We start from the raw sequence: 13,032 nt of genomic DNA, 5'->3' as shown, positions 1-13,032 counted from the left end.
GCCGAACTTAGGACTAGGAAGAGAATGAGTATTCGGCTAACATAGTGGAAAGGTGGTGTTGCCGATTGCTAGATTTAGACTAGGGGAGTGGCTATAATGGGCATTAAGATGTGGAACTTAAGAAATGTAGTTATATGTGGACTTAAATGATGTTATAGTTGACATTGTACATGTATACATGCATTTCGGCCATGGTCTTTGCTTGAATTTGAGATTTGTAATGTGATTTTCCTAAATTGTCTATGAATTTTTGGTTGTTGATCCCATGGTAATGGTATATTGAATCCATGAAAATTTAGTAAGGTTGCATTCGGCAACTTGCTTGGAATTAAAAATTGATGTCTAAGCTTAGGTGATTTCGATGATGATATATATATATATTCATAAGTATATTTAGTTGATTCGGCTTTGGTAGTTGCATGAGGTTATTGGCCGAATATACTAACATACATATACATGTGAAATTGGATTGTAAATATTTAGCAAGGTGGTTAAACTAGTTAAATTATTGATTTAGCTCAAGGAGTTAAAGGAGGTGAATCGAGCAAAGGCAAAGAAAAGGTTATCGAGTAGCCGAGTTGGAACCGTCTTACCCAACACGAGGTAAGTCATTAAGCATGTAGTTGGTATTATTTCAAATGGTCATAATGTGTATGTATTGATGCTGAATGGAATGAATAAATATACATATATATATATGCATTTACGTATGTGATGATGAAATTGTTGAATGAAAGAAAAGAGGTAAGATGTACTGAGTTGTTGATCTCGGCACTAAACGTGCGGGATAACCATTTATGACCATGAGATTGGCGCTAAGTGCGCGGGATTAAATTGTACAGCACTAAGTGTGCGATTCGACTATGTTGCACTAAGTGTGCGAAATGAATATGATGCACTAAGTGTGCGAATTGACCATGCGGCACTAAGTGTGCGAGTCTGACTATGTAGCACTAAGTGTGCGATTTGATTACGTAGCACTAAGTGTGCGAGTTGATTATATAGCACTGAGTGTGCGGGCTCAATATACATTCGTGAATCATTATGGACACTATGTGTGCGACACCATTGAGTCGATCGCGGACAGCGGATCGGGTAAGTGTCTTGAGTACATGGCTAATATGTGCTATGCTTATACTTGGTGTTGAGCTCGGTAAGTTGAACCTATGTGACAACTATACTTGAAGTCACGTACATAAAAATTTATCGTAGGATGGGTGAAAGGCCGTTTTGTTGTTTGATTGTAACGAAAATAAATTGATTTATGAAAATGCTTCAATGTCCTATTGATGAGTATATGGATTGTGAATGCATGAATTGATATGAAATTGAATCGATAGGTTGGAGGAACTATGGCATGGTTCGGTATGGATGGAGTAAATTGTCTCATTCCATTTTGTTTCCTCTTGTGATAATGTTATTGATGTATAGTAGTGCATTGCTTATGACTTACTAGTTATAAACTCACCCGGTGTTTCCTTGTCACCCATTATAGGTTGCTTGGACTCATCTATTTTGCGGGGTCGGGCCGTCATCGAAGTCATCACACCGGATAGCAAGTTTTGGTACTTTCTTCTTAGTGCGCTTAGAAGATCATTTTGGCATGTATAAGCTAGTACGTTGTGTTTGAATTATGGCATGTAAACTTTAAGCCATGCGAAAATGGCACGAATGTTCGATTGAGTTGGATCAAGGGTAGGCATGAAATGGACCTAGTTACTTTCGTAACAGATGCTGGCAGCAGCAGTGTCATGAGATTGAAAAATCACTAAAAATAGTAGGAGTGGAATTAATTGATGAATAAATTATGTAATCGAAGCTCGATGAGTCTGCTTTCATGAGGAAGTAACGAAAAGATCATATGGGCAGTATATTAAGAGATAATCAGATTTTGTGGGACAGGGCCAGAACGGTTTCTGGATTCCCTGCTCCGACTTCGGAAATTCATTATAAATTAACCAGAGATAATTAGGGGTCGTACCATATATGTACAGATTCCTCTCTGAGTCTAGTTTTCATAGAAACAAACGGCATCAGTATTGAAGCCCCGTGCAGGGAGATATCCAAGTCGTAATGGGAAAGGTCAGTGTAGTCGACCCCTGCAACTTGGGAGATTTGACTAATAAACTGTACTAATTGGCCCAACCAAAAATTCTAGAAAAAAATACATAGATGGGCACATGAGTCTAGTTTCTGGGAAAAATTACGAAACTGATTTTCGAGTTACGAAACTCAAGATATGATTTTTAAAATGACTAGTACACAGATTGGGCAGTGTCTGGAAAATAAATTTGTAAGGGGTTAAAGCCAGTTAACACCTCGTGTTCGACTCCGGTGTCGGTTTCGGGTTCGGGGTGTTACATTTTATTGGTATCAGTGCCATGGTTTAGTCGGTTCTAGGACTACCATAGCACGTATGAGTCTAGCTATACATGCCATAATGTTAATGTTTAAAAGGGTGATGACTTCTGACGGTTGAAATGTTTTGTTTTGATTAGTAAATGGATCCCGGTGAAGAAAGAACTCTAGCGGATGACGTTGAGAGCGTAGCGGCTGCTCCTGCGCAAGGGACGCCGCCTGTTGAACCTCAGTCATCTGCGAATAATCAAGGTGAGGGGGCTAAACAAGCCTTCTTTACCATGATGAATGAGTGGGTCGCGCAATATGCCCGAACCAACCCGGCTGTCCAACAATTCCCAAATTTGAATAATCCACCCAAGAGCCTGTAAGGCCATCAGTCGCTGATCCTGTGAGGCTGAGTAAGCCACCTGTAGACTTGATTAGGAAGCGTGGGGCCGAGGAGTTCAAGGCCATAGTAACTGATGATGCCGAAAGGGCCGAGTTCTGGCTTGATAACACCATTCGGGTGTTCGATGAATTGTCATGCACACCCGATGAATGTCTAAAATGTGCTGTATCTTTGTTGCGAGACTCAGCCTACTATTGGTGGAGGACCTTGATTTCCATAGTCCCGAACGAGCGAGTAACTTGGGACTTCTTTCAAACGGAATTCCGGAAGAAATTTATTAGCCAACGGTTCATTGACCAGAAGCGTAAGGAGTTCTTGGAACTCAAGCAAGGCCGTATGACTGTATCTGAATACGAACATGAATTCGTAAGACTTAGTAGGTATGCCCGGGAGTGTGTAGCTGATGAGGTTGCTATGTGCAAAAGATTCGAGGAAGGATTGAATGAAGATTTAGAGCTACTAATGGGTATTTTGGAAATAAAAGAATTCGTAACACTAGTCGAACGAGCCTGCAAGGCGGAAGAACTTGGAAAGGAGAAGAGGAAGGCTGAATTTGAAGCTAGAGATTATCGTAAAAGATCGACGGGTAAAGCTCCGTTCTCAGCTGTAAAGAAGTTCAGGGAGGACATTAATAAGTCGAGGGCGACTGCGGGAATTTCCATCAGGGCAAGACCATCGATGGGCTCCCGAGCTACTTCGGTAGCTAGTGTGGGCAATAATCGTCACGAGAAACCTGAATGTCCCCAATGTGGAAGACGACACCTAGGTGAATGTTGGGGCAAGTCTACTAGCAGGGTCTGTTACGGATGCGGTTCGAAGGACCACCTCATTAGAGATTGCACGGAGCTGGATGAGAAGAATAAGATTCAAGGTGCAAGACCTAGTGGAGTGACATCTAGAGGTAGACCACCGAGAATTTTTGGAGGCAGGGGTGGTAGTCAGAGGGGGGCTTCTGATACGGCCGATCGCGCCGAGAACCGTGCTCCTGCTAGAGCATATGCCATTCGCGCACGAGAGGAGGCATCCTCCCCCGACGTCATCACTGGTACCTTCACTCTCTTTGATACTAATGTGATTGCATTGATTGACCCTGGTTCTACTCATTCATATGTATGTGAAACCTTAGCAACCAGTAAGACTCTACCTGTTGAGTCTACTGAGCTCGTAATTCGAGTATCAAACCCTTTGGGCCAATGCGTACTTGTTGATAAAGTGTGTAAGAGATGCCCTCTAATAATCCGAGAATCCTGTTTTCCGGCCGATTTGATGCTTTTGCCGTTCGACGAGTTTGATGTTATTCTTGGTTTGGATTGGTTAACCGCGCATGATGCGGTTGTGAATTGCAAAAGCAAGACTATCGATTTGAAGTGCGCAAATAACGAAATAATCCGAGTTGAGTCTGCGGACTTAAGGGGGTTGCCAGCTGTAATATCAGTAATGTTGGCCCAGAAATATGTAAGGAAGGGTGCGAAGCATACCTCGCGTATGTACTTGATGACAAGGAGTTAGAAAAGAAACCCGAATCGGTGCCGGTGGTCTGTGAATACCCGGATGTTTTTCCTGAAGAGTTACCGGGTTTGCCACCTGTTCGGGAGGTAGAGTTTGGTATTGAGCTTGTACCTGGAACTACGCCTATTTCGATCGCTCCGTATCGTATGGCACTAACCGAGTTAAAAGAGTTGAAAGCTCAGTTGCAAGAATTGACGGATAGAGGTTTCGCTCGACCGAGTTTCTCACCTTGGGGTGCCCCAGTATTGTTCGTGAAAAAGAAGGACGGAACCATGAGGTTGTGCATTGATTATCGTCAACTGAATAAAGTGACGATAAAGAATAAGTATCCGTTACCGCGTATTGATGATCTGTTCGATCAATTAAAGGGAGCATCGGTGTTTTCAAAGATAGATTTGAGATCGGGTTATTATCAGTTGCGGATTCGAGATTCGAACGTACCCAAAACTGCTTTCAGAACGAGGTACGGTCACTACGAGTTCTTAGTGATGCCGTTCGGGCTCACTAATGCCCCTGCGGTGTTTATGGATTTGATGAATCGGATCTTCAGGCCGTATTTGGATCGGTTCGTAGTTGTGTTTATTGATGACATCTTGGTCTATTCAAGAGATGAGACCGAACATGCTGAGCATCTGAGGCAAGTGTTGAAAATTTTGCGGGATAAGCAGTTATATGCTAAGTTCAGTAAGTGTGAGTTTGGTTAAGAGAGGTTAGCTTCTTGGGTCATGTGGTATCCGCATTGGGTATTCGAGTTGACCCGAGCAAAATTTCAGCCATACTTAACTGGAAGCCTCCGAGAAATGTTACCGAAGTCCGGAGCTTTCTAGGGCTCGCCGGTTATTACCGATGATTTGTCAAAGGTTTCTCGATGATAGCCACACCAATGACAAAGCTACTTCAGAAGGATGTTAAGTTTGAATGGACGGAGAAATGTCAGAAAAGCTTCGATCAACTGAAAACTCATTGACTGAAGCTCCAATTTTGGTGCAACCCGAATCGGGTAAAGAGTTTGTCATTTATAGTGACGCATCCCTACTTGGGTTGGGTTGCGTATTGATGCAAGAAGGTCGAGTTGTGGCCTATGCGTCAAGACAATTGAAGCCACACGAGAGAAATTATCCAACCCATGATCTTGAACTAGCCGCCATTGTGTTTGCATTGAAAATATGGCGACATTATTTGTTTGGTGAGAAGTGCCATGTGTTTTCGGATCACAAAAGTCTCAAATATTTGATGACTCAACGAGACTTGAATCTACGACAAAGACGTTGGCTTGAGTTGTTGAAAGATTACGAGCTTGTCATTGATTACCACCCGGGAAAGGCTAATGTGGTTGCGGACGCCTTAAGCCGGAAATCACTGTTTGCTTTGCGAGCGATGAATGTACACTTGTCTGTTCTACCTGACAATGTGTTAGTAGCTGAATTAAAAGCCAAACCATTATTGACTCATCAAATTCGTGAAGCTCAGAAAGTTGATGATGAATTGGTTGCAAAATGAGCTGAGTGTGTTCCGAACAAGGAATCGGAGTTTCAGATTGATGATGATGGTTGTTTGAGGTTTAGAAGTCGTTTGTGCGTTCCAAGGAATTCGGAACTCATTCCGATGATACTGAACGAAGCCCATTGTAGCCGAATGTCAATTCACCCGGGGAGCACGAAAATGTACAACGACTTAAAACGTCGGTTTTGGTGGCATGGTATGAAGCGAGACATCTCCGACTTTGTTTCGAGATGTTTAATATGTCAACAGGTGAAAGCGGAACATCAAGTGCCTTCAGGATTACTTCAGCCGATCATGATACCCGAGTGGAAATGGGACCGAGTCACAATGGACTTTGTGTCCGGACTGCCATTATCCTCAAGTAAGAAGGATGCGATTTGGGTTGTTGTTGATAGGCTGACTAAGTCGGCTCACTTTATCCCCGTGCGTACGGATTTTTCGTTGGATAAACTAGCCGAATTGTATGTTACTCAGATTGTGAGATTACATGGAGTACCTATTTCTATCGTGTCGGATAGAGATCCGAGATTCACCTCGCGATTTTGGAAGAAATTGCAAGAAGCTTTGGGTACCAAGCTGCATTTTAGCACCGCTTTTCATCCCCAAACCGATGGTCAATCCGAGCGGATAATTCAGATACTCGAGGATATGCTGAGATGCTGCATCCTTGAGTTTAGTGGTTCATGGGAACGGTATGTACATTTGATTGAATTCGCTTATAACAATAGTTTTCAATCAAGTATTAAGATGGCACCTTACGAGGCTTTGTACGGTCGTAAATGCCGAACGCCATTGTTTTGGACCGAGCTCGGTGAAAGTAAAATTTTCGGAGTTGATTTGATTAAAGATGCCGAACAGAAAGTAAAGGTAATCCGTGAAAGTCTGAAGGTAGCCACAGATCGTCAAAAATCGTGTGCGGATCTGAAACGGAAGGACATTGAATATCAGGTGGGAGATAAAGTGTTCCTCAAAGTTTCGCCTTGGAAAAAGGTACTCAGATTTGGCCGTAAAGGCAAGCTGAGCCCGAGATTCATTGGGCCGTACGAAATTTCCGAACGAGTGGGGCCGGTTGCATATAGATTGATTTTGCCTCCTGAACTTGAAAAGATTCACGACGTCTTTCATGTTTCGATGCTTTGGCGCTATAGATCTGATCCTTCGCACATAATTAGTCCGTCGGAGGTTGAAATTCAGGCTGATATGAGCTATGAAGAAGAACCGATTCGTATCTTAACTCGTGAAGTGAAAGAGTTGCGAAATAAGAGGGTTCCGTTGGTTAAGGTGTTGTGGCTTAAACACGGGATCGAGGAAGCAACCTGGGAAACCGAGAGCTCGATGAAAGAACGATACCCAAACCTATTTACCGGTAAGATTTTCGGGGACGAAAATTTCTTATGTGGGGGAGAGTTGTGACAACCCAAATTAGACCCTGGTCGGAATGTGGTTTCGAGACCACATTATCGAGCCAAAAATTTATTTTCGTGTTTTAATTGCATAAATTGTTGTGTGACAGTGAATATATGAGAAATTAAATGCTTAATATTAGCATTAGGATTGTGAATCCATTCAAAAAGGACCTAGTTGACGAAGTTAGAAAAGATGATAGATGAATTATAAGATTAACTAATAATAGGTTGAGGAAGCATGGCTTTGCATGTCAATTTGCCCATAAAATTCATGGTGGCCGGCCAAGGAGTGATGATGCTCCACTCATTCTAATTTAATATGTTTCTTTGGTGAACAAATGATGGGGATAATAATAGAAAAGGGAACAAAAAAAAATGGGTGTCATACTTGCCATCTCCTAGCCGAAAAACCAAGAAAAAGAAGGGGAGAAAAGAACTTGGAAGGAATTCGGCCATTGCTTGTGCCTAGGGGGAGTGTTTGATGTTGTGGCATGAAAAATGAGGGAGTTTGAATGCTTAATAAGGAGGGAAGAAGGAGTGTTCATATTTTCTTTCTTTTGCAATTGTTCTAACTAGAGGAAGAAGAGGAAGCAAGATTCGGCCAAGGTGGTCCTTTAGACCAAGGTATGTTCAATGATATTTTTGGAAGCTTACCCTACCTTTGGGGTGATGAGTCTAGATTCTATCTATTCCATGGTTGGATTTGGGGTTGTTGGAGAGTTAGGATTCGGCTAAGGAGTTTAAAAATAAAAGCTAGTTGATACCTTGATGCTATTAGCATGCTAGTTATATGGATGTGTTAAGTTGCTTGTTATGTTAGCATGAAAGTTGAAAATTGTTAAGCTATTTTGTTGGAGGTGCCGAACTTAGGACTAGGAAGAGAATGAGTATTCGGCTAACATAGTGGAAAGGTGGTGTTGCCGATTGCTAGATTTAGACTAGGGGAGTGGCTATAATGGGCATTAAGATGTGGAACTTAAGAAATGTAGTTATATGTGGACTTAAATGATGTTATAGTTGACATTGTACATGTATACATGCATTTCGGCCATGGTCTTTGCTTGAATTTGAGATTTGTAATGTGATTTTCCTAAATTGTCTATGAATTTTTGGTTGTTGATCCCATGGTAATGGTATATTGAATCCATGAAAATTTAGTAAGGTTGCATTCGGCAACTTGCTTGGAATTAAAAATTGATGTCTAAGCTTAGGTGATTTCGATGATGATATATATATATATTCATAAGTATATTTAGTTGATTCGGCTTTGGTAGTTGCATGAGGTTATTGGCCGAATATACTAACATACATATACATGTGAAATTGGATTGTAAATATTTAGCAAGGTGGTTAAACTAGTTAAATTATTGATTTAGCTCAAGGAGTTAAAGGAGGTGAATCGAGCAAAGGCAAAGAAAAGGTTATCGAGTAGCCGAGTTGGAACCGTCTTACCCAACACGAGGTAAGTCATTAAGCATGTAGTTGGTATTATTTCAAATGGTCATAATGTGTATGTATTGATGCTGAATGGAATGAATAAATATACATATATATATATGCATTTACGTATGTGATGATGAAATTGTTGAATGAAAGAAAAGAGGTAAGATGTACTGAGTTGTTGATCTCGGCACTAAACGTGCGGGATAACCATTTATGACCATGAGATTGGCGCTAAGTGCGCGGGATTAAATTGTACAGCACTAAGTGTGCGATTCGACTATGTTGCACTAAGTGTGCGAAATGAATATGATGCACTAAGTGTGCGAATTGACCATGCGGCACTAAGTGTGCGAGTCTGACTATGTAGCACTAAGTGTGCGATTTGATTACATAGCACTAAGTGTGCGAGTTGATTATATAGCACTGAGTGTGCGGGCTCAATATACATTCGTGAATCATTATGGACACTATGTGTGCGACACCATTGAGTCGATCGCGGACAGCGGATCGGGTAAGTGTCTTGAGTACATGGCTAATATGTGCTATGCTTATACTTGGTGTTGAGCTCGGTAAGTTGAACCTATGTGACAACTATACTTGAAGTCACGTACATAAAAATTTATCGTAGGATGGGTGAAAGGCCGTTTTGTTGTTTGATTGTAACAAAAATAAATTGATTTATGAAAATGCTTCAATGTCCTATTGATGAGTATATGGATTGTGAATGCATGAATTGATATGAAATTGAATCGATAGGTTGGAGGAACTATGGCATGGTTCGGTATGGATGGAGTAAATTGTCTCATTCCATTTTGTTTCCTCTTGTGATAATGTTATTGATGTATAGTAGTGCATTGCTTATGACTTACTGAGTTATAAACTCACCCGGTGTTTCCTTGTCACCCATTATAGGTTGCTTGGACTCATCTATTTTTGCGGGGTCGGGCCGTCATCGAAGTCATCACACCGGATAGCAAGTTTTGGTACTTTCTTCTTAGTGTGCTTAGAAGATCATTTTGGCATGTATAAGCTAGTACGTTGTGTTTGAATTATGGCATGTAAACTTTAAGCCATGCGAAAATGGCACGAATGTTCGATTGAGTTGGATCAAGGGTAGGCATGAAATGGACCTAGTTACTTTCGTAACAGATGCTGGCAGCAGCAGTGTCATGAGATTGAAAAATCACTAAAAATAGTAGGAGTGGAATTAATTGATGAATAAATTATGTAATCGAAGCTCGATGAGTCTGCTTTCATGAGGAAGTAACGAAAAGATCATATGGGCAGATATTAAGAGATAATCAGATTTTTGTGGGACAGGGCCAGAACGGTTTCTGGATTCCCTGCTCCGACTTCGGAAATTCATTATAAATTAACCAGAGATAATTAGGGGTCGTACCATATATGTACAGATTCCTCTCTGAGTCTAGTTTTCATAGAAACAAACGGCATCAGTATTGAAGCCCCGTGCAGGGAGATATCCAAGTCGTAATGGGCAAAGGTCAGTGTAGTCGACCCCTGCAACTTGGGAGACTTTGACTAATAAACTGTACTAATTGGCCCAACCAAAAATTCTAGAAAAAAATACATAGATGGGCACATGAGTTTAGTTTTTGGGAAAAATTACGAAACTGATTTTCGAGTTACGAAACTCAAGATATGATTTTTAAAACAACTAGTACACAGATTGGGCAGTGTCTGGAAAATAAATTTTGTAAGGGGTTAAAGCCAGTTAACACCTCGTGTTCGACTCCGGTGTCGGTTTCGGGTTCGGGGTGTTACATCAACTGTGACTGTCATTCTTAAACATCTTCACATTTCAAACATCATTCTTCTGACTAATTCTGCCCTCACTAATTTCCACATTAAAATCAGTTCAGAAAAATTTCAGTTAATACCTCCTTTCAGTATCTTATCTAAATAAGTCAAGTTATCAAAGTTAACTTCTTCACTAATTATGATATTGTATAAACCAAATAATTCTAGGGTCAATCTAATATCTTTCTAACTCTGTCCTTCACTTGTCAACCATTCTCAGTCTCTGATCATATCTATGATTATTCTATCACTGAACTCTTTAATTCCATACGTAGGAATTTAATCAACATAATTCTCATGAATTTCCGTTATAAACACCTCATCGATAAGGAGGTAAGGTCGTACAACCTCTAACTCGATTCTAACATATATGCACACATATGACATAACGCTAATCAGAATCATATATCATCGTAGTTTTACTGTTCACTTAAGACAATTTGACATTCACATTTGTGGTACATGAAATTTTCGATTACTTCATTCAAACATGCGCACTCATTCATACATTCTATGCATTTTGTATACCCTTACTTATCACATTTACTAAATCATTTTTTTGTCAAGCATGCAACATCATATGAAAGCCAAACAAATACGTACGAGCATATCACCATATAAACTTTCATAGCACACATTATTACATATAATTTACAAATTCTTATTCATACTTTTTCGAATTTTGACTTATTATAACTACACTTTCTTCAAATACTTTAGTATCACTATCAAATAGTCGAATATAGCTCGGTTGGAGAGTAATTTTATTTTAGCAAGATAGTCTTCAATCGTATCGGAAGACATCACACTATCACATAGTGGTGGCATGTATAACTAGACTCTCACACTTGCTATGTTAGTTCGAGAACCGACTAAACCATAGCTCTGATACAACTAAATGTAACAACCCTTACCTCTAACCACCGCCAGATCAGGGTATGAGGCATTACTACACTCTTATACACTTTTCTGATACATACATTTCAATTATATATTAAAAACCTTTCATGAGTACCCTCTATGTCCCTATTATGGGCTTTATGATACCCAAAACAATCGTTGAAGTTGGTCCGGAACCAAACCAGAACTTTTTGAACACTTATACATTTTTCACTAAAACAGGGGTCGTACACCCATGTGACATGGGCCATGCCCATGTGGGAAGGCCCTGTTGTCACACATGCCCGTGTTAAAAATATCGAGCATTCTGTTTATGCACCACGGCCAAACCATACCCCCGTGCAGTACCCGTGTCCTAACCCACAGCTGAGACACACGGCCGTACCTTTAGCCCGTGTGGCACACATTAGGCTATTTTCCAAGCCCTTTTTATGTTCTTAACTCTTTGTACTAATATACGATATATTGACCTTTTTCATACTCTTAGTTATACTTATCTTAACCACATCATGACATTACTCATGTATACATAAAATAGGTTTACTTATAGCCATTATGAGCCATACATCATGGCTTTATACAATGGGACAGTATAAGCCTATACATTTGGCTAAATCATAATATTACATAATACCAAAAAATAAATCTCTATACATGCCACTCACTTATAGATAAATAAGAATTTTCGTTATTCCAACCTGACAAATCGATAGTGTGATGATACCTCCAACGATCTCCAACCCCGAGCCAATCCTGAAAAACAAATTAAGCTTTAAAAAGCTTGAAACCCTAACCATGGCTTCTTGAGAATTTTGGTAGCATGGGGAAGAGAATGAGCAGATTTTTGGGTTTTAAATTATGTCTTTTATACCTTAAAACACCCAAATGACCAAAATGCCCCTTTTTACTAAACCTTCAATTTTACCCTTCCATGTCTAACTTTGTCCATACCAAAATATAATGATCTATTTGCCATTTAAAGACTTCTAGTTTGAACCCCCATTTCAAACAAGTACTTATATTTTAGAACTCATATTTTGTAATTAATGCAATTTAATCCCAATAATAAAATTGGGCACTTTATCGATAAAATTACTTAACAAAATTTGCACACAATCACTCAAACATATCATGGACTCTAAAATAATCATAAAATAAATATTTATACCTCAGATTTATGGTGTCGTAACCACTGTTCCGACTAGACCCTATTTCAAGCTGTTACACGATTCTAGGACTGACGAAGCGCATATAAGTCTAGCTATACATGGCATATTTATAAACTGCGATAGTGTGACGATTCCTGACAATTAAAATGTGTTTTCGTATAGTAAATGGATCTTGATTGAGCCGTAGCTGATGATATGGAAAGTAATGCGCTCGCTCCTGCTCAAGGGGCAGCACTGGCTAATTCTAGGCCAATTACGAGTAGGCACGAGGGAGAGGCTAAGCAAGCCTTCTTCCAGATGATGAATAAGTGGTTCAGTCAATATATTAGAACTAATCTGGCTGCTCTACAACCTTCATCCCCGCCTAATCCTCCTCAGATACCTGTAATACCTCAAGTTATTGATCCGATGAGATTAAATAAGCCCCGGTTGATAAAATTAGAAAACGTGAGGCTGAAGAATTTAGAGCCACTGTTGATGACGATACTGAGCAAACTAAATTCTGGCTTAATAATACTCTCCTTGTGTTTTATGA

Source organism: Gossypium hirsutum, chromosome A02 (assembly GCF_007990345.1).
Source record: "Gossypium hirsutum isolate 1008001.06 chromosome A02, Gossypium_hirsutum_v2.1, whole genome shotgun sequence".
Lineage (NCBI taxonomy): Eukaryota > Viridiplantae > Streptophyta > Magnoliopsida > Malvales > Malvaceae > Gossypium > Gossypium hirsutum.
The sequence above is the reverse complement of the archived record's forward strand: the minus strand, read 5'-3'. Positions refer to the sequence as shown.